Source organism: Hylobates moloch, unplaced genomic scaffold (assembly GCF_009828535.3).
Source record: "Hylobates moloch isolate HMO894 unplaced genomic scaffold, HMol_V3 SCAFFOLD_5, whole genome shotgun sequence".
NCBI classification, from domain to species: Eukaryota; Metazoa; Chordata; class Mammalia; order Primates; family Hylobatidae; genus Hylobates; species Hylobates moloch.
In genome coordinates, this window is record NW_026652280.1 from 4,773,882 (window position 1) to 4,799,921 (window position 26,040).

Genomic DNA, 26,040 nt, shown 5'->3' on the forward strand with positions numbered 1-26,040 from the left:
CTAGAATTTTCTAAAAATCTTTTGTTTTCACTATAAGCTACAGTTTTCTAACAATCTTTAGTTCTTATGGGTACAAGTGTACCGGGATGTATTATGATATTTGTAGAAATGCTTATTTCTAGTGATTAACCTATCAGAATATCCTTTACCAGGGGAATGAATACAATCTTTTAGCCTAAAAGATTTTTATGCGAGGCCACTGAATCACAGAAAAGAGTCACCACCTCTGCATTTTCTCCACTACACCTTCACCGTTGGCATCACCAGCCCCCCACCATCACCCCACCTCCACCTCATGAAAATCTGATGAATGAGTAAGCTTGAAAATGGTAACTGCAGTATAAAATTCTTCTTTTACAATTACGTATAGAAATAAATGACATTTTTCCCCATCAAATAAAACAAAGACTCCAGATCATCATTTTTGCTATTTCTTTTTGTGTCAAAACAGCTTTGCCATCACTCCCCCACCCTTCCTGAGCCTAGCACGATGGTGCAGAATGTGACAGTGTGAGCGTGTACAGTGTGTCCTGCCATCGGGGGGACACGCACAGCACCCTACAGACTGCAAGGAACCGTATGAACCAGCAAGCACCAGCAGCCCAGGAGGCAGCGCCGCCGGCCTTCACACGCACGCACGTGTGGGTGGGTGTGGGTGTGCAAGAGTGCACGCGTGTGTGCACACAGGTGTGAGTGTGTGCAGGTGAGTGTGTATACGCATGGGTGTGAATAAAAAATTTAAAATTATACAGGCCCTACCATTCCCAAAATGGAAATGGGACAACTGGATCTGATGGGTAGACTTCGTTTTTTAATTAAATTTTGTTAATATTTTTTGTCATAAAATGTGCCTTCTGGATGCCAATGTGTCCCTGAAGATACGCTGTCATCCTGAGCAACATGAAATTCGGTGTGTTCTAATGTGAGTGGACATAAGGCAATGTATATGGTCCCTGTTAGAGCCTCATATGACACCAACAGTGTGTGACCTGACGGTTTACAATGTAAATACACACACACCGTCTGAAAAACATTTTCATCTCAAATTGTAATTATATGAGGCACAAACATTGTATCTTTAGCAAATTAGATAAAAATTATGTTTCTCAATTGGTAGCCCAACATTGTTTAAAACATCTTTGTTTCTTTAAAGAAAACAAGACTCACTCTAGTCAACAGTCATTTTTAAGGATGGGTGAGAAGTGACAGCTGTATTTGTTTTTTAATGGCTAAATGTGGTAAAGTTGCAAATTCCCTCGAGTCTTAATAACACTGGCTCTGAGCAATTAGGTTTGTATTCTCCCCGAACTTGCATCTTAATCTGTACCCCAATTATGCACAAAATAAAGGTGTTTTCTTAAACCACCCTGTTTTATATTCCGTAAGAGGTGAACACTCCCAGAACGCTGCCTCGCTGTTATCGCTGCTCTGTGGATAGATGAACAAGTGTGGGTGCTTTGCTAAAGAGCTGAAGCAACAATAGAAGAAAGGCTTCCCCGAACATGCTCTGCTTTCTAAAAGTCAGCTTCAAATCTATCCTGAAAAATCTAGCAGACGCCCCAAATACCCACACACACTATGGAACATCCGTGCACCCCATCTCTTCCTCCTCGGCGGCAAAACATCCTGATGAAAAGCAGAAGGTGTGTCCCCGTGATAAAAGGTGCTCAGCTTTTGCAGTGTTCCCAGATTTGGATGTTTGGAGTCACTGGGATATTAGAATTTAATATGACAGGCCAGCTGACTAGGTGTTTCCATTTCTAACTCATCTGGATAGTAAATAACACAGTCTACATAGGAGAAAGGTGGCAATACTGGAAAATACAATGTTGGATTGCAGCATTTTAGAATGGAAATATGTTGAACAACCCACATTAACATACTTGGATTGACAACGCTGCTATGGGACACGTATTCCCTTGCTAGATGACCTGATATTCTCTCTAGAAGGAGAGTGCAAGTATAGGGATACAGTGACAAGGAATTGAGTTCCAATTTAAATTCTTTTTAAATAGCACTAGCAAGCCAAGTGAAATGGCTCTTCTTCACATTAACAACTTAAAGAAGTAAAGTGACTCTCTAGGCAAAGAGAAGGCCACTCGGAAAGAGGATTATTTCCAATTACAAAGAAATGAAGAAAATACCAGTTCTCCTTCCTCCCTTTAAGTTTTAGCAGAGTCCTAAGAAATCTAGTAGAATCACCCTGTGGTTTTGCCCAGCTGAAGATGAGCCTGGCAGGCAGCCCATTAGAGGGGTGCACACAGATCCCTGGCCCCTCCTCCCCTCTTTCCCTCTCAGCCTCCCTTAGAATGAAAAGAGCACGTTATTAGCAAAAGTCTGCAAAGGAGACCAAGGCGCCTTGCGTGCCCGCGCAGTTCTGCAGGATTCTCATCTCTGAGACCTGCGTGCTCTTCCTCTTCTATCTGATAAACTATACATCCGAGCATTCTCATTAGGGCTCCCATCACCAAAGGGAGTGGAGATGAATCAGTCTATGCCCCCTCCCCTCTCTGCTCTGTCGAGATGATTTCATTGAAATGTTCATTTTCATCCCTGCTGGCAACATTGGAATGGAAGTATTTAACCTGTTTCCATTACTTACACAAATTACCATTATGGGGTAGGACAGATGTTAGAATCACGCCACATAACTGACTTCCATACATTCTTTACAGGAAGCGAGTGGAGAAGGAAGGCAGCTAGATCATATTATCCAGGCTCAATAATGTTCTCTCTGTTACCAGATTCATTAACTTCGCACATCAGCATTTCACTTTCTTTCTTCGTGGAAATTCCCAGGCTAGTTGGACTCATTTAATTTGGAGAGAGAAATCTTTGTCAGTGATAATGTTTTGATCAGGTGCGTTAAGGGGGTGGGGAGGGGACCAGGAAGCGGGAAGGGGGGAGGGGCAAGAAAAAAGAAGAGGGGGAAGAGGAAACCAGGTTGTGGAGAATGCTACCTCCCCAACATGAATGATAAAAGAGAAGTCAGCTAGAGACAGAGGACTCAAAGATGGCTGTCACTTCAGATAGGCACGGGCACAACTCACCTAGACAGGTGACACTTTGGTGGAGCAAAATCCTGCTGCATTATTGAGCGCACCAGGGATGGGGCTCAGGAAGACACAGGCCCAGGGTGCCTGGGGCACCCAGAGAAGTGAATTCTGCAGGTGAGTGGATTTCACTCTTCATTTGCATCCTTGAGTGAAGCGAGAGATCAAGTTTCCCAGCTAAAAAGATGGAAGAAGGTGCTTCAGTCCTAGTCTGGGTTCAAGCCTCAAGCATTCTTCACAGTATTCCTCCTTGATCTGTCCAAAGGAGAGGCTGGAGGGATGCCCACATAACGAGGGGATACGCAGTGCCCTTATGCCAGTCATTACTTGCATTTTCAAAAATTTAGTATAAACAATTCCTAGTCTAAGGATATTTTCTCCGATTTCTTCTGATCAGCTGCCTGTGAGGCCCCTGAGTCCACGCTGCAACCATGTCTCTAGACACAGACTATAAGTGGGATTCCTGGAGAATGCACAAGGTTTGGGTAACACAATTTCTAAAATAAATGACGCATTCATGGGGCGTAAGAAACAAAACAAATTCTATCCCATTTGTTTCTGCAGGAAAGTCTCTCACTGACACCAGCTGAAGCAAGCACAGGTCCTCAACTCCCAGCTTTTAACTTCATTTCCATGGTTCTCTCTTTCCCTTCAGCCTCCTTTGGTTCTGCTCATGAAAATGCTTGGAGAACAATGTTGAGTACGCTTCACTTAATGAAAACAGAGGGGGAAAGAAAAGATTCAGAAGAAAAGAAAACACACTTAAAAAATCTAAACTACACCATGGGAGTGGGCTAAAAAGTGGAAGTTATTAAAGTCAAGTCAGAGTAGGAAAAAAGGATGTTTGATGCTAACAGTTCCTAAATACTCACGACAGTAGCCTGAAAGAAAACAGTATACACATGCAAATATACTCTCTGTAGAAAGGGTAAAAAGCCCACTCCAATCATCAGAAGCAATTATTTTTCAGTGGCAATATTGAAATCTAATCTCAAATAGGAAGAAAATATATTCTTGGATAATGATCCACCTGGATAGAGAAGGGTATTTTCCCAGCACACTTGTAATTTATTTGGGAGGACTATATTTGAGAGAAAAAAATTATTTGTTCTTGCATAAACGTTTCATACCCACAGAATATCTGCTCAACCAGCATTATGCTTTGCATTAAAATGTCATTGAATAATAACAAGTTAATATCTGTTGAACCCTTCCTCTGGACCAGGCACCATCGTAAGTACTCTACATGTATTAACTGTGTTAGCTCCTCACCGACACTACAAGGGGAAATCCTATTTCACTCTCTATTCCCATATGAGGAGACTGAGGCACAGAGGTTAAGTGAGGTGCCCCAGGCCATGCCATCCGTAAGACAAGGAGCAGGGGCTTTCCCTAGATGGTCCACCCCACAGCCGGGTTCCTGACACACAACCATAATGCCGCAATGGGGCATCTCTATCAGCAACTGTAAGTGGCATGAGTTTAAAACTGATTCCAATTTCGGAATAGGCTGTTTGCAAAACCAGGTCCTTGTCTACACGAAGGTCAACAAAATTGGTCTTGGGTAGTTCTCCCTAAAAGTTCTGGTCACATGTATCCGCCATGACAGGCTACAGAGGACACTATTTTCAGGACTGCCATTTATGGGATGGCTACAAAGCCCTGTCGGAATCTGTTTCCAGCCACGTCGACCCGGGCTCCATCACAGAGACAGAAGGTAGAACGGTGGCTGCTGGGAGCCAGGGGAGCTGGGAACAAGGGGTACTGTTTAATGGGTACGGAGTTTCAGTTTAGTTTGAGAAGATGAAAAAGTTCTGGAAATGGATGGGGTGGTGATGGCTACACAGCAATACAAATGTATTTAATGCCACTGAACTGTACACTTAATAATAGTTAACATAATTTTATATGTCATATCAATTTTGTACATTTTACTACAATAGAAAAATAAGAGGATCAAAAACGTCTGTTTCCAACCACACCAGCCAGGCTCCCTCTATGGAGTCAGCTCTGCTCCACCCGACAGATGCCCCTCGACAAACAGGCTCCAGCATTGCCACCTGCCAGCCTTCAGGGCCCTCCCCCAACTTCCCCCAGCCCATGATTCCCCCACTCCCTGCGGCCACTTAATCATAGCACAGAGGAGGTAACCACGGGTCTAGTGATCTGTCTTCCTGCTGGGCCAGGTCTCCTTGAGCACAGAACAACATCTTAGTGGACCTTGGATCCTGGCAGCTAACATGGTGCCTGGAACAAAGTAGCTGTTCCATAACTACAGGCTGGATAGTGAATTAAAGAATGAGCAGACGCTGCATGTAATCCAAAGCAAACCGATGCAGATAAATGCACTGAGGCTGTGGCTTTTTTCCATACATGTGATGTAAATTTCCATGTGGCCCAATCACCTGGGAAGGTGAACCCTGCTGTATTAGAGCAGAAATATGTCTTTTATCAATCTCTAGCATAAAATACTTGTTTCAGGAGACTTTTTAAAAAATGGTATTTCCAGTATGCTGGCCACCTAGCCATGTGGCAGTCAACATGAAGCCTCACTGTCATCAATTAAACACAGTTCTTCCCAAGTTCTGAAGACCCTAATGATTTGACTGTGAATAGGAACAACACATCAACTGGAATCATAAAGGGAAGAAAATGGGGTGGAAAAGGGAAAAACAGCCACTCTGAAATCCTGTCTCAGAAGATCCATCTTTCCTGAGTTGTGCCTCCCGTTAAATCAGTAAGAATATCTGTCAGAGACATCGTGCTACACCATTTGGCTGATGTCAAACCTAAATAAACCAGATCAGAAAACCAGCAAGTGGCAGGAGGGAAATGAATGGGCACAGAGCAGTCTCACTGTAACTCGCATGGTTTGCTCGCTGATTTTTTGGGGAGGGGGAGGAGGGAAGTCGTGGCAATCACCGCAGTCATTTGCAGTACTAATGTCCAATTCAGCCTCCTTTCATTCCCCTGATTTAGGTGGTCAGAGTGGTTTTGTAGCCGACACGGGGAAGCTGCGCTGTTTAGCAGGCAGTTTAATGGGAAACTGGCAGTCTTATTTCTTTTCTAGATTTGGTTTGTCACTAGGTCTCCATTACATGCCACTCAGCTTTGATGTCTTTGGACAGGACTGATCAAAAGATGTCATTTGACCTACACAGCATGGCAGAAACTTGGAGAAGTCTCATAAAGCGACACTCTGGCTGTAAATAAAATGACATTATTATTTCCTCTCTCCTATCATGTAGAAAAGCCAATTATGGTAATGCACGGCATGTCAATGAAAATACAGCAATCTTTCTGGAGCAGCGACTGCAGGCATCAGTGCTGCAACTCTCCTTCCTGGGAAAATCTGCCCATTGGAAAATGAAGAGGAAGGAGGTGATAGATGTCTTAAAGACGGTTAATAAAATCCTGGACAGCCAAGAAAAGTGCAAGTCAGCAAAACAATTGGAAGTGCAAAATGCAAACTGTTAAGTTTCCAAATTATCTAATAATTTAATCTTTGGTGATTTATATTCTGTCACCAAAACGGCCAGTATCATGTCCTGCATTTCTGAGCGTTTGACTGACAGGAAGGGCGATTTATATTGCTAATAACCCCCTTCGAACCCACTTCTTCTTACGGAAGCTGACTCGGAGGGGAGGGGAAATTCTGACCTTGTCCCCGAGATTCATTTAGAAGTTGCAGTCATGAGGTGTAGTGCTGTCTGCCCTGTGTCGAGGAGACGATGTAAAATGTCATACAGGATACTGTGCTGCTATTGTTTCAGAATGCCCGATTTTATGCATCTCCACTTGTGCAAAACATTCACCATCTTTCTCATACTCAAGCATGTGTCAGAACTGAATATGCATACGAAAGGTCTCTCTTCCCCTTTTCAGAAGCATTTCTTATACCCAGCATCATTTCTGTAGCGAACGGCTGTCATTTAACAGTGCAGGCTTATTCACTCCATTTAGGAAAGAACTGAACTCCTTACCTCTCCCTTATCCTCTCCCCTCCTAATGTCTCCTCCTAATTCAGAGACACTCGAAGCCTATTGCCTGTGATGTGTTTCAGAACCCACTGGAGCAGCCCCACCACTGTTTATGCTCTGGAAACAATGAGCAGCGTTCCATCTCCTTGAATCCCATCTCTGGTTCTTACTCCGTTTGCCAAACCTCTGAAGAAACCCTTGCCACTAAGCCCACACATAGTGTGGCTGCCTGACTCCACTGTCTATGGGTGAGATGGGGTCTGTCTGTTCTGTGACTATCCTATGTGTCTAAGATGCAGCATCAACCTGTTTTCGGTTGGCATCATTTATTCAACTTGGAAAAAGACGGCTTCACACCAGCTTTTGCAGGATTATGGGCAGAGCTGCAACGTAAAATGAGGTTTTCTCCCGGGGGGCACATTTTAGTATTTCTGTAATCATGTGTATATTCATTTTAAGAAAAAAATAGAGCTGTGCAATTTGCGTCCATTGAAATCAAGAAAATAAAGGAATTTTCAGAGCTACTAAGTCTGTAACAGAAATAAAAACTTTTTGGCTATGTCAGAAAATTTTGAAAATGCTCTTAATTGTTTGGGTAAAAGAAATTTCATTATGACAAATCATTTCTAAGCACACACTGCAACCACATCTTTTTTCCCTGCAATTAAATTTTGGTGCATAATACAGTGCAGATTAAATTTAGAAGCTTCATCACATTTTAGAAACTTTAAATAATATTCTTTATGTCAATACTGCCAGGGGCGTAACAAGATGTGACATTTGTAAGGCTACAAATTGCACTGAACACAGTCCCAGGGAGTCCCCGCCAGGCCTCAGCGCCCAGCTCCTGCAGGTGATCTATGGGAGGCCACAACTATAGTTCTTGACTCAAGCACCATCAACTGCAGTCTGCAGGTGGTAGGTGAAGGAAAATTTAAGCTGTTCAATTTTAGTGCCACTTTTTGGCTTTCAAAAGACATCCTTATGTTTCAAGAGGATATAAGACCGTGACCTGTTTTCCTATCCTCTGTTGTGCTTCCCGAGGACTGCATTAATTACTATTACCTCTACATACAAGTTGGATTTCTGTTCATAAATATTCTAGCCAAGGTCTGTATGCAGCTCACACCCACCCTTCCTCGAAGCTCCTGCCTCATTACATGGGGACCTATGTTATCTGCACATGAACTCAATGAAAAGGGACTCTATGAATTCTTGTTTTTACTTGGAGGCCTAGTTTTATCTACAACCTATAAATCAATCCACTGCATCGAAGTCGGGAGGCTTTCCTCAAAGAGCTACTGTTTGATCTATTCCTAACTTGGAAAGAGAACTCCAGAACAGATGAGTTGACTTCGACAGCTAAGTGTGAGGACAGGGTGAGGCCCTAGCACCGGGCGCAAGTCTCCTCCCACATCACATGTGTATCGTGGGCTGTGGTCTCTCACCCTTCTAGTAAACCTTGTCCAACAGGACAGCATCGATCACCCGCCTGGGGATGTGGGCCGCTGTGGTCTCTCACCCTTCTAGTAAACCTTGTCCAACAGGACAGCATCGATCACCCGCCTGGGGATGGGGGCCGCTGTGGTCTAGGCTCAGGACACCAAAAAAGGTGAGCAGTGCAGGTCTCTGTGCAGTAATACGATGTCAGTACCACTTGCTTTAATTAAGAGTTTCCTCAGGCTAGAAGGCTCGGTTCTTTCCAAAGAACACTTTTGTAAACTGATTCCCAAATCCGACAAGAAAAAAGACAGTGTACTGTTAAGCAATCCTAGAAAAGTGTATTTCAGTAAATGTAAGTACTTTATTGCCTTTTAGGTGGGAATTCATGAGATTCGTGTAAGGGGGGGAAATAGTAAATTCATCATCGGACAAGAAAATGACAAAGCATTTCTGCATTTGAGCTTTGAAGGGGTCTCGTCTAGAAAGTGAGAGGGAATGAGATGGGGGAGAAGCAGATTTATCCACTGGATGTTTCATTCTCTACCCCAATATTAAATTTTATGTAGGGAATCTAGGAGTTTAAAAGCTTCACATTTTTGTGTAATAAAAAAGAAATACAATATCCTGTTGCTATGCACAGTGACACTTTTGCAGCAAAGAAAATCATTCTCCTTAGCTATTCTTTGAAATACGACCTACGACGTCATTTAATTTTTGAAAACCCTAAGGTCATGTAACACACTTTCTCTGTCATTTGTAAGTACATTAACTCAGTGGCCATACGACAGTGAAATTATGATAATGGGTTGCTAAAATGGGTCAGGCAGGCATTGCATTTCATGTTAGCTTCAAACAACCATCAGGATGCAGCCCAAATCAAATATGACAGTAGAAAAGCACAGAGTTTACTTTTTTTAAAGTGTTTCTACTTACTCGAGCACACATACATGACGAGCCAAAGGAATCCCACCTCAGTGAACTACAAGAAAATATTCCACTGAAAGACAGATTTCTCTTAAAATTTTTTTTTTTTTTTTTTTTTGCTTTAAAACTCACAGATGTCGAGATAAAAGGGAAAGAAGAGGTCAAAGTGGGCTGCTTTCCAAAACATTTCTCTACCACGGTCCAAGATTTGAACAAGTGGGATCACATTCTGCATGTAAAATTGCTCTATGAAATTAAAATATTTTAAAACAGAAGCATATTTAACGTACCAACTTAAGCCAAAAAATCTCTTTTAATAACACTTGTTTTGTGCTGAACTCTTGTGAGAAGTGAGAAGAAACAGAAAGTAGAAATTTATTTTAGCTGTGGATAGTACATCTTTGCCTAAAGCGTAATTGAGCAAAAATGCCTAGAATTTATAACTAGAAATGTTTGTCTCCTCAATGTCAAAAAATTCCTTATAAAATAACAGATTTGACACTAAAGTTTAAGAATAAACTTTTAAAAAGACATTTAAGTATGCATGCCCTGATAAGCTTATCCTGACTCGCTTCCATAATCCCGTATCTACACAGTTCCTTCCCTTGAACGCAGTAGCTGGCCTTCAGTTGGCCCAGGTATCATGGTTCTGATTCAGGAGACCCTGCCAAAGAACCCCACCTCACAGCACAATCACCTTGGGCTCAGAATTAAGTTGCTAACTACCTATGTATCAGAGTGCAATTCCTTTTAAATAGCCCTTCCCTTTCTTCTCCTTCTCCTACACTTAAAAAAAAAAATCTGTCAGTGCAATAGTTCCTGGAAGAACGCTAAGCATGAGGTTGATGAACACAAAGGCACAGAAACACCACCCGCATGCAGAAGTTATCTGAATGGCAGAGATAATTGCTAAAATAATTATTTTGAAAGAAGCCAGCTGAAAGCTTCTGTAGTGTATTTTACTACTCCTGTTAAGGGTAAACTATCCATTTCAGATACATGCTATCCACGAACATATTTACTGGATGACATTTTGTTTTCAATTTCTTTTTGGAAAAATAATCATATCAAAAAGCAGGGGCTTTAAGAGGACAGCCAGCTAAATATATTTTTAACACATACTTCCGATTATTGTACTATAATCTTATAAATGAGTGGCACTATGTGATCTCACGAAGCATTATCTCTAGTCTTTAAAATAACACTGCATTTATAGCAAGAGAAGAAACACAAAGGATATTCTGGACTATTCTATGGTTAGCATCAGCTTCAGCTCCTTAAAACGGGTGGAGTTGACGGACAATGGAATAGAATGTAGTATAACTACAGTAGCCTTGAGCAAAGACACAATTATAGCTGAAAAGCATCTCAGATGCCTGACTGTTGCTAGCATCATGGTATAAATCAACAATTGCTTCTTTCCTTTTCCTCTGCAGCTTCCTCTCCTCCAAATTCAAAACACAGAGTCTTCCAGTATCAAAAACTTAGTAAAAGGTCATTTTGTTTTCCTCAATACTATAAAAATAGCATAACTGGATCTGACATCCCTATGTAAATCAGCTCAAGAAAACACTGATTTTCCTTCACACTAAATTATTGTATCTGTACGAAATGTTGATACAAACAACACAACAAACAAAAAATACCATCTCTGTGGTTTAATCCCAAGATGAAATAAGAAACATAGACATATTGAACATGGTTACTGTCTCTTGGCACCATCACTAAAGCAAACCATTTCCTTAACTGATAAGTACATACTTAATTTAATTACGTTAAGAGTTAGAAATGTTAACATTCACTTGCAAGAAAAGGGATTTATAAAATACACAACAAGGTGTCAGAGAATATATTGATTATTGATAACTTATTTATACTGATATTTAACACAAAACAAATGGGTACATGTCTCTACGAGACTGAGGAAGAACAAAGGAGACATTATTTAAATGGTAGTGATGTAAATGGAAGTGCAGGTAGATCTAGCACTTCATGGTCCTCAAAAAGGTGTCATAAGTCAAAGCGATAAAAGTTGAATTTGGTTTCACCCTAGAAATAACCTTAGCTTGCTAGATTACATTCCAGATGATTTCATGCCTTTAATTATTTTAAAAAAAGATATGACCACAAGTAACATGTTTAATCAAATATTTAACGAACCTGCATACTGAATAGTATGAAGCTTCCTGACGCACAGCACATTGGCTGTGGAGGCAGCATGGCTTAACGGAAAGAGCTGTGGACTGTTACCCAGAAAACTGGCCTCTTGTCTTAATCACACGACATTGCTGGGAAACTTGAAGAGGGTCCATAATCTACCCTGAGTCTCTGTGTCCTCATCAGTGAAAATGGCAGGGTTGGAGCAGATGATCTCTAAAACCCACCGTGACCTGAAAATGTTCTCTGAGCCCCTTGAAGGCCAGAAGCACATTGCCATGTACAGGGCACAGATGGAAGAGAGGGTGGTAATGCTTCTCAGGGAGAAGAATGGAGCTTCCCTGAACCTAAACAGGTTTCAAAAGGCACAGGAAGAGGAAAGACGCTGAGAAGAGGGACTACATAAAGGGAGGTATGGCCACCAGAGACTGTGTGGCACTTGGAAACAGAGAAGTGCCTTGCTGCCATCCCAAGGCTGCATTTGCTTTTGTTACAACAGGACCACTCTTGAGGCCAGATATATGCTTAATGCAAGTGCATTTTAAAGAGAACAAATACTATTTTCTCAGGTTTAAAAGAACAAACCTGATGGTCCTAGCCAAGAGGCCAATTGACAATTTAGAGTTAAATTGTAAGCCCGTAAGCCACACTCTCCATGTCTATATAGGCTATAGTCTGGGTAGCACCTGTAACAATGCTTGGCACACACTTGGTGAATATTTGTTGAATAAATAAAAGAAAAAATATAGAAAAGCATATACAATTATCTTTAATATAACTCAATGCCATGCAGTACAACATAGTACCTTACTTCATCATTCCTGCCATGGTCTTTTGTTTTGTATTTTTTACAGTATCACTAAAGGGGAAGGCAGCTCCTTAAGGTCTATAGTGACCACAGTCTTCTGGTAACCTATTGGAGCAAAATAAATGCTTTCTGAGAAACTAGGAGTTTTGCTTCACCAAGCTCTCATTTCAGTGTAAATTTCTTCCTAAAAAGGAAAGCCTCAGAGACCAGTTTTGCATCTCTCAACTGGCTCTGGGAGTCTGTCAACTTATTCAGGCCACCATCTCATCAAAACCAGCAGCTTCCCCCTGCACTCTGAAGTCACACCAGGCACAACCCCTGTCTCCTGGAGAGAATACAGGTCACTCCTCCAACTCTTCCTTCTCAACACCAAAAGCCTCAAGGGTTTGGCCTGAATGATGGTCAAATGCCATGTGAGCTGTAGCTACATATTTGCTTGTTCATTACACTTTAAGTTGATTTGTAAGGTTATCCTATATGGAAATTAACATGCACCCCCGACGTCAAAACTCCCCTTGGATTTCAAATACCCAAAAGCAAGTCTTTTCATTTCAGCCAAAGGTCCTACAGCATTCAAATGATGACAGCAGCTCTTAGAAGTGCACTGTGACTTTCTCTTATCAGTCATTTAAGAACTGAATACACTATGCAACTATGAAATGAGAAATTATGTTGTAAACAAGGTAGAACTAGAAGCCTTGAAGAAAGCCAAATCGAACTCACAGGCTGTGCACATGTCAGTCTGGGCAGCAGCCCCTGCTGGAAGCAGTGGCCACCCTCTTGCTCTGTGGCTGTGCTGAGGGACTGAGGCTTTCTCATCTCTGGTCGTCTCATCTAAGGTTGAGCTGATGGTCACGGTGCATGGGTCAGGCCATGTATCAAAGGTGGCAGTATGAGCTGACAAGACTCCTGACATTCTTTAGAGAATGTCTTTCTGTAAAGAGGTGACTGTTGTCCTTCAAAAGAACCACCCTGGGAAGGCCATAAATGTGTTACAATGATGTTGCCATGAGTCAAAGCATTTTTGGAACGTCTCTATGGCAGAATTAGACAGCAAGTCTCTTAAGAGATACAGTTCTCTTACCTACCATCCCAAATCCTCCACCCTTTCCCATCTCTCCCTTCCTCTTCCTACTTGGCAGGGTAGTAGGCCTTACAGTTGTTTGTCAACACTCAGGTCCTGCTCCTCCGGGTATGTCGTGGAATTGGACTTCTCTGTCTCCGTGGGAGGAGATGTGGCCAGTGAAATGTGAGCGGAAGTGATATAGTTTCACTTCCGGGGGAAGCCCATACATCCCACCATGCTCCTCCTGGCCGAGATCCGCAGCCAGGAAAAAGGGACGCGCGTCCCATCGATTGAGAAATGTCCATCCATTTTCCTTTGACATTAGAGCTCCTGTAAAGAGAGTAGGTATAAAACTAAGAGAGCACCTTAAGTCAAGCTGCCTGGGGGTGCCTCGAAGTTGGAGAAGTAAGGCTGCCCTGGTATATCACCACCACGGCCGGAAGCTTGGGTCTGATGCCTGGACATTCAACCGAGGCGTGTTTCACATCAATGTCGACTGAAGGAGTCACAAAGACAAAATTGAGGAGCATCCAGGAAACTCCCAGTGAAAAGGCCGGGGCGGTGGTCCTCCCCTCACCTCCCCAACTCTGCACACCTTTATGAAGATCAGCCAGCAGCTGCCTGTGTCTCTCTAGTGCAGGACAGACAGCCTGAACTTTATGCACAGTACTGGGCAATGAGAAAATAGAAGGAAAAGATGACTTCGCTCACAGACACAGACAGAGATTCTGCTGGTGCTCCTCTGCATATTCCAAAACCATTTACTGAGCTTCTGCTACTTGGCACCAGACTACTTCTGCGGGGAATACAAGATGAAGACTGTCTTTGTCTTCATAGAACTTAAAGGTAGGATGTGAAAAAAGGATACCTTCAACCCATTTTAATACACAACAAAATGCTGTAAGCAATATCCTAGAGTATAGGCCGAATGCTGGGGAAAATGCAAAAGCGGGAGATATTTTTCTTTTGTCCAGGAAGATAAAAATAAATATTTGCTATTGAAATGAATTCACATGTTAGTGACTGAAGGCCAGGGAAACAGGAGAAGCCGCAGGCTAAGAGGCTGGCCTCGGGCACAGAAAGAACCCCTCCGGGGCCAGGCCTGCCCTCATTCGTGCATTTGTTCATTTATTCATTTACTAATTCACAAGGTTAGGAAGAGGACGGCTGAATCATGGGCCGATAGCTGCCATGAAGCACAGAGCTGACTTGAGACCTCAAAGGCATCAGTACAAAGGGCTGCATGGAGCTGGGACATTACACACACTCAAGAAGTGGAAGTTGCCATAATCTATCCAGAGGGGTAGTAGGGGTAGTAGGCCTTACAGTTGTTTGTCAACACTCAGGTCCTGCTCCTCCGGGTCTATCGTGGAATTGGACTTCTCTGTCTCCGTGGGAGGAGATGTGGCCAATGAAACGGAGATTGTGGCCAAAATTGCCTTTCCAGAAGCAATTTGGCAATTAAAAATACGCATACTCTTTAACCCCAGGATATCCTACTTTTATATCCTTGGAAATAAAAGCACCCATAGGTAAATACCCAGCAGCATTGTTTATGGTGATCCACAGCCTGAACATTCACCAATAAGGTAAAGTAATGTATCCCCTTAGTTGCAGGGGATACATTATACATACTGTTTGTTCTTCTATACATACACACCCATTATAAAACTTAATTTATAAATTTGCCACAGTAAGAGATTAACAATTATAATAAAATAGGACAATCATAACTATGTACTGTAATAAAAGTTTTGTGAATGGGGTCTCTTTCTCTCTCAAACTATCACACTGTACTCACCCTTCTTCTTCTGTGATCTGTTAATTTGATAACCAAGACAGCTACTAAGTGACTAACGGGGGCAAGTGGCATCTACAGTCTGGATATGCCGGGCAAAGGGGTGATTTGTGTCCTAGGAGGGACCATGTGGGACTGTACAAGACTTCATCACACTACTCAGAATGGCACACAACTTAAAACTTACGCATTTATTTCTGTAATTTTCTGTTTAACATTTTTGGACAATGGTTGGACTGCCTGTGGGTGAGTAAAATCGTAGAGAGCAAAACTGAGGATAAGCGGGGCAGCTACTGCAATGGCCACTCACATGGGCCGGCCACACCTTGGAGAGTCTGCAGCATGAAAGAGACCGAGTGAAATCTCTCTCTGAAGCAATGATCGTGGCTTATTTTTAAGTGCAAAAATCAAAACTGTGCTGCAATGAATTCCATTTTTTAGAAAATAAAGAAAACCCCACACACATGCATAAGTTTTCATAGACCTATGTGTGCACATAGAAAGGTGAGGAAGACAGAACCAGGCGGCTTCTATTGGTTACCTTGAGGGGAGGAGGAAAGTGAAATGGACAAAGGGCAAAAGATGAGTGACCTTCTTTGACCTTTTCTTATAAAATGTCAATGCTTTATAAGTTTGTATTACTATTTTTAAGTATCTATTTTTATAATTTTTTTAATAGCAAGTTAAGAACATGTGAGTAAATGGCAGCTGGCACTAACATCACCACTGCCATCATGGTCATCCATCAGTGGACGGCACAGTCACCTGCCTGATCTTCACTGTGAGCTCGAATGAGGAGGGCAGTCCTGGATGGTTACTTTAGGATGGGATTTTTCTCACTGAGGGCCATAACTCACTAGTGGATCAGAAATCAATTCTGTAGCATCTTTTTAATAAGACAGAATAGAAAAGTTGACAACCTCACCTTAGTAAAGTCTAGTATGTTTCTGACACACACATTTATATACTGTATCACCATGGAAAATATATTTATTACAGAAAGTCATTCTCTAGGAGAAAAAAATTTCCCTTTTTCCCAAATAAAGAAATCTTTATTTTTCTTAAATGAGGCCTGTAAAGCTTAGTTTCTTGCATTTATAAAGTATACAAATACTTGCAACTTTACACAGAAGCTATCTAACCTTTACAGCAAATCATGCCCATGTGCACTTATTGAAAGCAACCGTTACTACATGTGAGATTTTAAGTGTGAAACAAGTATATATGGGAGCATATGAGATACAAGCTCATATAGTAGACACTAGAGATGTTATTTCAGTACAAAATAAATGCCGCTTGGGGGTGCGGCACTTGCAGAGAGCACCCTGACAGTGTGTACCACGTGCACTCCATCAACACATCCAACAAAACCCGCATGGTGGCCGTGGAGGAGCACAGAGGAAGGGTCCCTGTACTGGCCTTCACACACTGCAGTGACGCTGCAGACACCAAGTCACGCTCAAGTGAGAGAGTCTCCCAGACAGAGGAGCAGCAGCCGGCAGATGGGTCCTAGGAGCAGGTCGAGGCCGCCTCCAGGAGCACTGCTCCACGGGCGAGGAATTCCTCTCTTCCCGCTCTGCTAGGAGTCCAGATGCCCCCTCTGATGACGAGGCTGTGACGTCCACAGCCCTGTGTGCAGCCCCGGTTCTAAGCACGCGGCCCTCCTATCATTTACTTCACACAACAGCTCTATCATTTTACAAACTGAGGCAGGTGAGGCACCCAAGCTCACAGAGCTAGGGGATGGCAGAGCTTCTGTTACCACGGGAACACGTGCAACATGACTAAGGTGATGACTGGCGTTCGAATCCATGAGGAGGAGGAAGGGAGTGTACAAACATTCTGGCCTGATGCTTCCTCATCAGGAATACCAAATCAGAGAGATCCCACAGGCAAAAGCAAAGCCGTTCCTTAGTTCATCTGCAGACACCAGCCTTTTTTTTTTTTTTTTGTCTACTAACACTGTTTCCTAAAGTAACTGAAGACTAAATTTTTAAAAAATGAAAAATTTCCTAAATTAGTAACTTATAAAATATCCTCAGATAATCAATAATCCTTAAAAACATTTTCTCATAGAAAGCTGTATTAGTTCAAGCACTTGCTCTCATTAATCGGTTAAACTCCCACTTTCTCTGCCTTGTCCTAGCCAAGATTCTGAAACATGGGCAGAATTACGTGTGGGTTTTTTTGTTTTTTGTTTTGGCACATGATGAGAAGAGGCATGGCTTACAACAGCAACAAAAAGGACCCAGCCCTTTAAAAAAGTTTAGCATCTTCTGTGTACATTAAGGTTTTTGGTAAATGTTTCAAATGAATTACTGCAAAACAAGGGAAATCACATGCCACTTGGGGCCTTGAGTAATCTGTCAATGAAGGAGGTTAGTTCATTAATGATCCCCCAATTGAAGGTCAATTTGATAAAGCTCTTCAACTGTCTTCTTTAAAACTGCAACCAATAGAAGTATGGGCCCCTTTCATCAGCGATGCAGATATAGTATGGTGTTTCACATACATCTTTGAAGCAACAAATGCACATCACCACTCTTTTTTGATAAACAGGCAATACAATCAAGTTATCTGAATATTTTAAAAAGAGAAGCGTTTCCCCGTAAGTCTATCATAAGTAAAAATACTTCATCTGAAATACCAAAACTTAAAGATTAAAAAAAAATCTTAATTCCAAGCATCAAACCTCCAGCTACCTAACTAGCTGCAGTTGTATTTCGGTGTGGAACAGGTAAAATGCACGTCATCGAGATGTTTTGGTTTCTACATAACACATGTTGCTTCAGGAATTACCCAAAAACTTTATTTTGCATATACTCATGAAAATTACTAAAATCACTAAAAATTTCAAACAGAAACAACAATTTAAAGAAGAAATGAGATTTCTTCCCACATTTCTTTCATCTAATTCATGAATCACTATAATGACGTTTATACGAAGATATTTATAGAAAATTCCAGTGAATTGCCAGTTCTGGATTTCACTGTGATCACTAACACGTAGATATTAAGAAATCTCTTCCCTCTCCATTGTGTGGCATTTTTAATAGGAGAAGGTAGAACTATCCACTGAAGGCAATGATATCATATCTTATTTAGGCCCAGGGAAGTAGACTCAGTTTAGGCTTCAGAATAACTATACACACCCCTCTACCATGGGTCATGTGGTTCAGTAACCTCTGTGACCCAGCTGATCTGCTATGACCAGACCTGGAACACTTTGATCTGTCTGATTTCTGGGCTTCAATGACTCAAAATTAACAATGAACAGCTCCCTTGCTACCAAAAACTGCTTTGCAATTATTTTAGAAATGGAACCTAATTTATAAAGTAATGACACAATGCCTGTCAATGATAAGCAATACTACTGTTGAAAATTAATTCATCTTAAAGAAGTCATACTCCTTATGACTGCATAGTTACACTGATAATAGATCTTCTTTGAAAAATTGTTAAAGCACAGAAATATCTGTTTCCACTGAAATAGTTTTAGTTGCCTATTTAAAGTCATTTGAGTGTCTTTATGCATTAAAGTGTTATCATTCTTGCCTTGGCCAATATCCCTATGAAAATAGCTCCCAAATTAAATTCCTAATAAATTAAGTTAATAATTCACCTTCATTAAGTAATTTAATTTCTTTAATGAGCAATAAATAGTTCTGATGACATTCTTCTAGGACATAAGTACAAATGTTATTTTTCTTCATTAGCTCAGTCTCTTCCTGAGTACAAGAAGTAAAATATACATGCAAAAACGTGGTCTATTTGTTATCTTTTGTTTTGGTAACTGCAGCATCACTGTAACAATTCCATTGTGTTTAACAGAAATCAAACAATTTGGGCGGCTGTGTTCAATGAAAAGTAATTTCCTAGAAATCTTCAAACCCGGACTTCAATTTTTTCATTTATGTTCAATCTACATACGTATATTTTAACAATCAAGAAAATCACACAGGTACTAAAAAATACAAGTGGCATTTTCCTGGGAGTATTATTAGATATTGTATCACACATAAAATCAGAAAGAGTTACAGTTTTTAAAGCGACAATTGGCTCCTATTATATCCCCAGCTGTGGTAGGGGGAAAATGATTGGTTAGAAGATGTAAGTTATTACCTGTAAGTATAAATAGCATGTTACCTGTATTTAGCATATTTGTTTCCTATTGAGATAAATGTACCCTGGTGGTCACATTCACACATTTAAGTAACATTTCCTACAGCTCTACCAGGCATGGAAGAGCAGCACACCACCTCCATGGAGGTGTGAAAATGAAAAACTAGAGGTGAACAGGCAGACGTGAATTCAACCAGACCCACATATGCTGAAACAACACAGTGAGCGTCATCCTCTTCCAAATGCGCTATTAGAGAAAGCATCCCAGATGGCAGAGGGGGAAGAAAGGAAATACACATGTCAGAGGAACAGAACCAAATTTTTTCCAGCAAATTCAACTCAAAGGATACATACATTAAAACAGATACAGAAGGTGTGTTTCATCATCGAGAGACTATAAGCAAAAAATGTTTCCATAAAATACTTAAAGAATTTACACTATCAATTATTGAAAGTATATCATGAAGTAAAATCACAACTATTCTGGGGAGTCATTTTTGGAGGCTGGGTTTTCTGGATAATTGGGAGTTTACCCTTTTAAACAGAATTGTATAAAAATGTTTAAGCACTGGAAAAATCTACATAAAATCTACATGCTTTTGCCACACTGTTTAAAGCACATTGAATAAAATTGAAGTTCTCTAACAACTAGAAATAAAACCTGTGAGCGGTGTCAGTGACAACCAGAAAGGGCAAAGAGCTATTCCATTTCTAAGAAGAGGCCCACAGTGCTGTGCTTTTCATATTATTTATTATTTTGCTATATTTTTTTCCCTCTCTTCTTGCTTAGTATTAGGTCATCTGCTGTCATTTCTCCCTGTTATCTGTGTGTTTTTCCCACTCCCAATTTACTGTTTTTAATTTGCTGTAGCCTAGAAGATACTCATGAATATTAGAACTGTGTGTAACCGAACAATACAATTTAAAGAATGATTGAGAACCTGGAGATGTTGTCTAGGAGTAAACAATGAATTCAGTACATGGACTCTTCACGCTCAGTGTCTTTTATCCCTTCTGATTCTTAGTTCTAATCTAGAAAAATAAAGATGGTAATTAATAGGTTTCTGCATAGATGAGGTTTTACTATGTCTCAAAAAGATATTTTCTGTTAATGTCTCAAATCCTTATTTACGTATTATCATACTAAAGCATCCTGTAGTCCCATAAAGCAGTAGTATTCCCTTTTAACAGAGAAGAAATGGGTGGCTCTAAGAGACACATTTACTAAAACTGAGCAAAAACATGACTGTCAATTCCTTGCTTTAACTTCTAAATCACAGCGTACTCAAACAGCAAGCCAAGATTTAATTTTCATTTTTAAAACCAAACAGAAGCATGAAAAAGGGGAAAATATTTTACATTAGCTTAAAGACGACCATGAAAAACTACCCCAAACACAGGAATACTGCAGTCAATGCTATGCCAGGCCCAGGCCAGGGGCTAAAGGATCTCAAGATTATGCAACAGGAATTAGGCCTGTGCAGTGGCAAATACAAACCCATATGATTTTATATGTTTTTAAAGATTCTCTCACCACTACCAGATAACACTGATCTGAAAAACTGGTGGGTATTTTTTAAAGCAGCACATCTGAACAATATCTGCAAAAGGCCCTCTCTAAAACTGAAGACTGTGAGAAAACTAGGAAGATTTCATTATTAACACACTTTTTAAAAAACCAGGTCCTTTCCCTCATGCCTAAGCCATCTATCTAGTGGGCATTTTTTACTTGCACATATAGTTGCTTTCACTATTTCATTGTGTTTAAGCCCCTTTTCCTGCCAATTCACTCTGAAAAGATTTCACTTTTTAAACAGTCAGCCTTCACAGACTTGAAGATGGTTTCCTTTTCCAGGGTAAATAATCCCAGTATCTCACTGATTCTACACTAGCCAAGTAAAATTTCTGCTTCCCAAACCTCCGCTGAAGAGTGGGAGTTCCTATGCTGCTGTAGCCTGGGCTGATTTTAACCACTGACTATTTATTTGCAGAAGATGCTTTAAGGCATCATTATCAACTGATATTTGATTTTTTAAAAATCCAAACACTCCCCATTGATTCATCAATGTTGAAGAGTTACGGTATTTTCTCAAAATAGAAAAGCCACAAGAGAAGGTCATGATAAAAAAGTACTAAAATCTAGTACTGAAATCTAGCTACCACATACAAAGGTAAACAACAGCATCTGCTAATACAAACAGCTAATTAGAAAGATTCCCAAAATCAACAGCATCCCAATACACAAATTACCAGTTAAAATATAACAGAAAAGTCCATTCACAAAGGCGAAAATCACAAAAAAACAGATAAATAAATAACCTAGGCGATTACCTCTGAAAAAACTCACAAAACTTAATAGTAGCAAAGAAGATTTGAATAAACTTGAAAATATACCAAAGTTGTTTTTAGAATGGAAAATTTACCACTATAAAGATGCTGAGTATTCCAGAATTAATTTATTAAATACCATTTTAGTCAAATTACCCAAGGTGTGACAAAAATGATTCTAAAGTTTCTTTAGGAGAACAGAAAAAAGTAGTCATTGAAAAAAGAAAAGTAATGGGCACAGGGGGTGGGTAGAAAGCTATATTATTTAAATTGTATTTTATAGATACAGTACTTAAAACAAGGGGACACAGGGCAGGAACAGAGGCAGATTGCTCACTGAAATCAAAGTGCAATTTGAAAGACAATCGCAAATATATACATATACACATATATCTATATTCTTAGTGTACAGTGAAGGTAGCATTTAGAATTCCAATTAGGAAAAATAGATTTTTAAATAAATGGCATTTAGAAAAATAATAAAGTGAGATGCCCTCCCCACACCATATACCAAAATTAATTTCAGATGTATCAAATACTTAAAACAATCAATTCATGAAAATAAAACTGAATATTTATATAATCTTGAGAATTGGAAGGCACCTTTAAACATCACTTTAAAAGCAGAAACTATGCAAGAAAGGACCAACTAAACTACATAAAAACAACCCAATATATCAAAAAATGCCATAACCCAGAGAAATGCATGTCACTGATGGGACTGAAAATGTGCACGACCTTCCCAGAAAGCCAGTTGGCAGTACACGCACCAAAATAATTTAAAACATCCAAAACCTTTGACCTGGTAATTCTACTTGTGGGAATTTATCAAGGAAATGATGAGACTATGGCCAAGATATACATACAAAGATATTAATTACACAGCTGTTTACAACTATGAAAGTGGGAGAAAACCACACCACCAACAATGGCTGATTTCTCCAATAAGTTGTGCATAACAACAAAATGGGATACTGTATGTGCACTGAAAATGACAAAGATAGACAAATAGATATAGAGACAGAGATAGATACAGATAGACAGATAGATGGATAGACAGATAGATAGACAGACATTAATAGAGCTGCATAGGAAGTGATCCAGAAGAATATACACCCAAATATCAATTTTGGTAATTTCTGGATGATGGGATTTCAAATAAGTTTCGTTGATTTTTAAATTTTTTTCTTTGTTCAAGTTTTTCTAAAATAAGCTTGTATCACTTGCATAATCTTAAAAGACAACAGAAGGTGGGGACTGCAAGTATAGAGATGCTAAAGCGATGAGTTAACACCTTTATTTCAGCTTTTCCAAATGAGTAAGATGATGGAACAAAGCAAATTAGCAAATAACATGACTGAAAATAATTCAAAAAGGAAAAAATACCTTTGTCTCATAAAATATATGGAAAAATTGCTCCCCCCTCACGTGTAATCCAAGAAATGCAAGCTGAAACAACACTACTTCACAGTTACTAAACTGGCAAAGATTGTCAAATTAAAAAATACCCACGCTGGCGACGGCCCAGGAATATGATCGTTTTCACGCACTAGAAATGGAAAGATAGATGGATATATTTTGAAAACAGGTTTGCAGTAGGCGCCAAAGCTTGACCAAGCAATGTCAAAAAAAAAAAAAACCCTAAAGAAAGAATAATGAAAATGTATAAAGAATTGTGTAAAAAGCTGTTCACCATTTAGTGAGTGAGAAAGCAGGCCAATAAATACTACCATCATCCCATCTTTGTTTGAAAAATATCTGTAGAGCAAAAAAAAAGAAAAAAACCCTGAAAGAATTCAGATAAGAATGCTCACAGGAAGCTACATTGGGGTAGGAGGATTTTGAATAATGCTTTTTTGGTTTGTTTATTTTTCTGTATTTTTCCAATTTTTCCATATAATATTAACACTTTTGCAAAGAGTTAAAAATATTAGATAATTTAGAAGCTCCTTGCCCATAACTGTATTTCAAACTAAAAAGATAATTTCTAGTTTGAAATTATTTTTCTTCAGTAATTGACTTTACCAGTAAAAAGAAACAGAACAACACTGATAAAAGCAAAGTAATTTTTTAAAAGATCCTACAGAAATAGCAGAGTGTGGTCTAAATAACTCCCATGCATGGGGTTAACTACTACACTCATTGCAAAGAGGCATGTCCCCGCAAACACGCCCGGGGCTGGTGCATCTTGAGGGGACAGGCACTGAAATAGGTGTCGGGGGTCTTCAGACCACCCTTCGTCGGCTGCAGAACTGCGGCCAGGCCTCCGCCCTCCCACAGGCACCGAAGGAATCCATCCTGGACCCTCGTCTGTGCCAGGACATCAAGCCACTGTTGACCCAGTCCCGCTCTGGGTGACCTGTGGCCTTCATCCCAGACCCATCCAGGCAGTAAAGGCCCGGCCCGTCAGCTCTCCTAGCACCTCACGCTCTCAGAGGGGAGATGCACTCAGCCCTGCTTTCCGCGGGGCCAAGGCCGTTCCCGGGCTCAGTTTCCAGGAAGCAGGGACCTCATGCAGGTGCCGCCATGGGCACTGGCTGAGCCGACCCTGCACCGCCTAGCTGGCCCAGCACGCTCCAGGTACCCCGGACCCTGGGCGGGCCCGCGCCGCCTCATCCACGCCCACGCAGGGGGGCAGAAGGGCTTGCGCCCACCCTGGCCCCTCGCTGCAGGGAGGACAGGCCGCCTGCCAGGTACAGAGAGGGACGGAAGGGAGAGCCCACAGGGGGAGCCAAGGCTTCTAGAAAACACTGGGGACTCTGCGGGGAGAAGCTCCTGCCGGGGCTGGGCAAGTGGGGTGAGGGTGTGGGCGTGGAGGCTGGGAGAGCATCCTTGCAGCTGCGGACAGGGAAGAGCCCGGCAGGGCCAGCCAGGAGGTCACCCCATTCACCTACAGCAGGGGTGAGACGGGGAGGTCACCTGCCCACCACCGACTGCAGGGGGGAGATGGGGAGGTCACCCCCCCACCTACTGCAGGGGTGAGAGGAGGAGGTCATTCACCCCCCAACAACTGCAGGGGTGAGGTGAAGAGGAGAAAGTCACCCCCCTACTACCTACTGCAGGAGTGAGGCAGGGAGGAGGTCATGTGCCCCCGACCCACTGCAGGGGTGGGGTGCGGAGGAGGAGGTCATGTGCCCCCCACGTACGGCAGGGGTGAGGCAGGGAGGAGGAAGTCACCCCGCCACCTACTGCAGCTGTGAGGCAGGGAGGAGGAAGTCACCCCGCCACCTACTGCAGCTGTGAGGCAGGGAGGAGGAAGTCACCCCGCCACCTACTGCAGCTGTGAGGCAGGGAGGAGGAAGTCATACCCCCACTTACTGCAGGGGTGAGGCAGGGTGGAGGAAGTAACCCCCCCCCACCTACTGCAGGGGTGAGGTGAGGAGGAGGAAGTCACCCCCACACAACACACCTACTGCAGGGGTGAGGTAGGCAGGAGTTCATGCATCCCCCACCTACTATAGGGGTGAGATGGTGAGGAGGTCACCCGCCCCTACCTACTTCAGGTGTGAGATGAGAAGTTACCTACCCTTCCCCCCAAGCCACCCCCATCCACCGCAGGAGTTAGATGAGGAGGAAATCATCTGTTCCCCCCACCCACCTACCCCCCCCTGCACCCTGCGCCACCTACTGCCGGGGTAAGGCAGGAAGGCCAGCTGCCCCCACCCACCACAGGGGTGAGAGCAATGCGGAGCCACAGGGCATGATCCTCTCCCTGGGACCCCGTGGGGGCTGGCGAGGCACCAAGGGCTCTCAACCCGTGTGGCTCCGGGATCTCCACAGGAGGAGTTGCAGGAAGACCACTAGGAAGGATATGTGTCTAAGCGGCCTGCCCGGGTAGCAGGTGGGGCCTGGGTGGTTGCAGGGACAAGGGACAGAGAGCAGCCAGGGCCTGAAGCCTGGAGCCCCGGGTGGTCAGGAGGGTGGTGAAGGACCCGGCTTTCCCCCCAGGAGCCCAGGGACCACGGTGGCCCAGATCTGGGGCTCCCATCCAGGCCTTTCCACCCCAGGGTGCCCAGCTCAGGCCCCACGTTGCGAAGCAGACACCTGGGCCTCCTCCCATGCGGAGGTGGCTCACCTGGCACTGCTCCTGGTGAGTGACCCTATGGCTTCACAGCACACCGGCTTCTGAATCCTTGCCTCTGCAGCTATTTCTAACCGTTCCCCCACACAAGACTTAGCAGAGCGTGCAGACACCACAGAGGGTAATTAAACCATCACACTCGCAAAGCTGGACGCACAGGCAAACACATGATGTATTGTTAACAGCAAGTATAATTAGGCAAGTAAACGTATATCTATATGTCATAGTTAACTGAAACGTTAGCTTCCAATAAACGTATAAAATGGATTCCAAATGAGGG

The 26,040-nt window shown here is 42.1% G+C and overlaps 1 protein-coding gene across 4 annotated transcripts in view; it reads right to left on the bottom strand.

Moving 5' to 3' along the window:
* TSHZ1 (teashirt zinc finger homeobox 1) overlaps positions 1-26,040 on the bottom strand; it is a 91,111-nt gene that overhangs the window by 15,830 nt on the left and 49,241 nt on the right. Inside the window, exon 1 of one of the 4 annotated variants that reach the window (XM_058438258.1) lies at positions 13,523-13,542. The exons of the other annotated variants lie outside the window; for them this stretch is intronic. The gene's annotated coding sequence lies outside the window, so the exon portion shown is untranslated. Of the gene's footprint in view, positions 1-13,522; positions 13,543-26,040 lie in introns of those variants that run through there. 4 annotated transcript variants of the gene reach the window in all.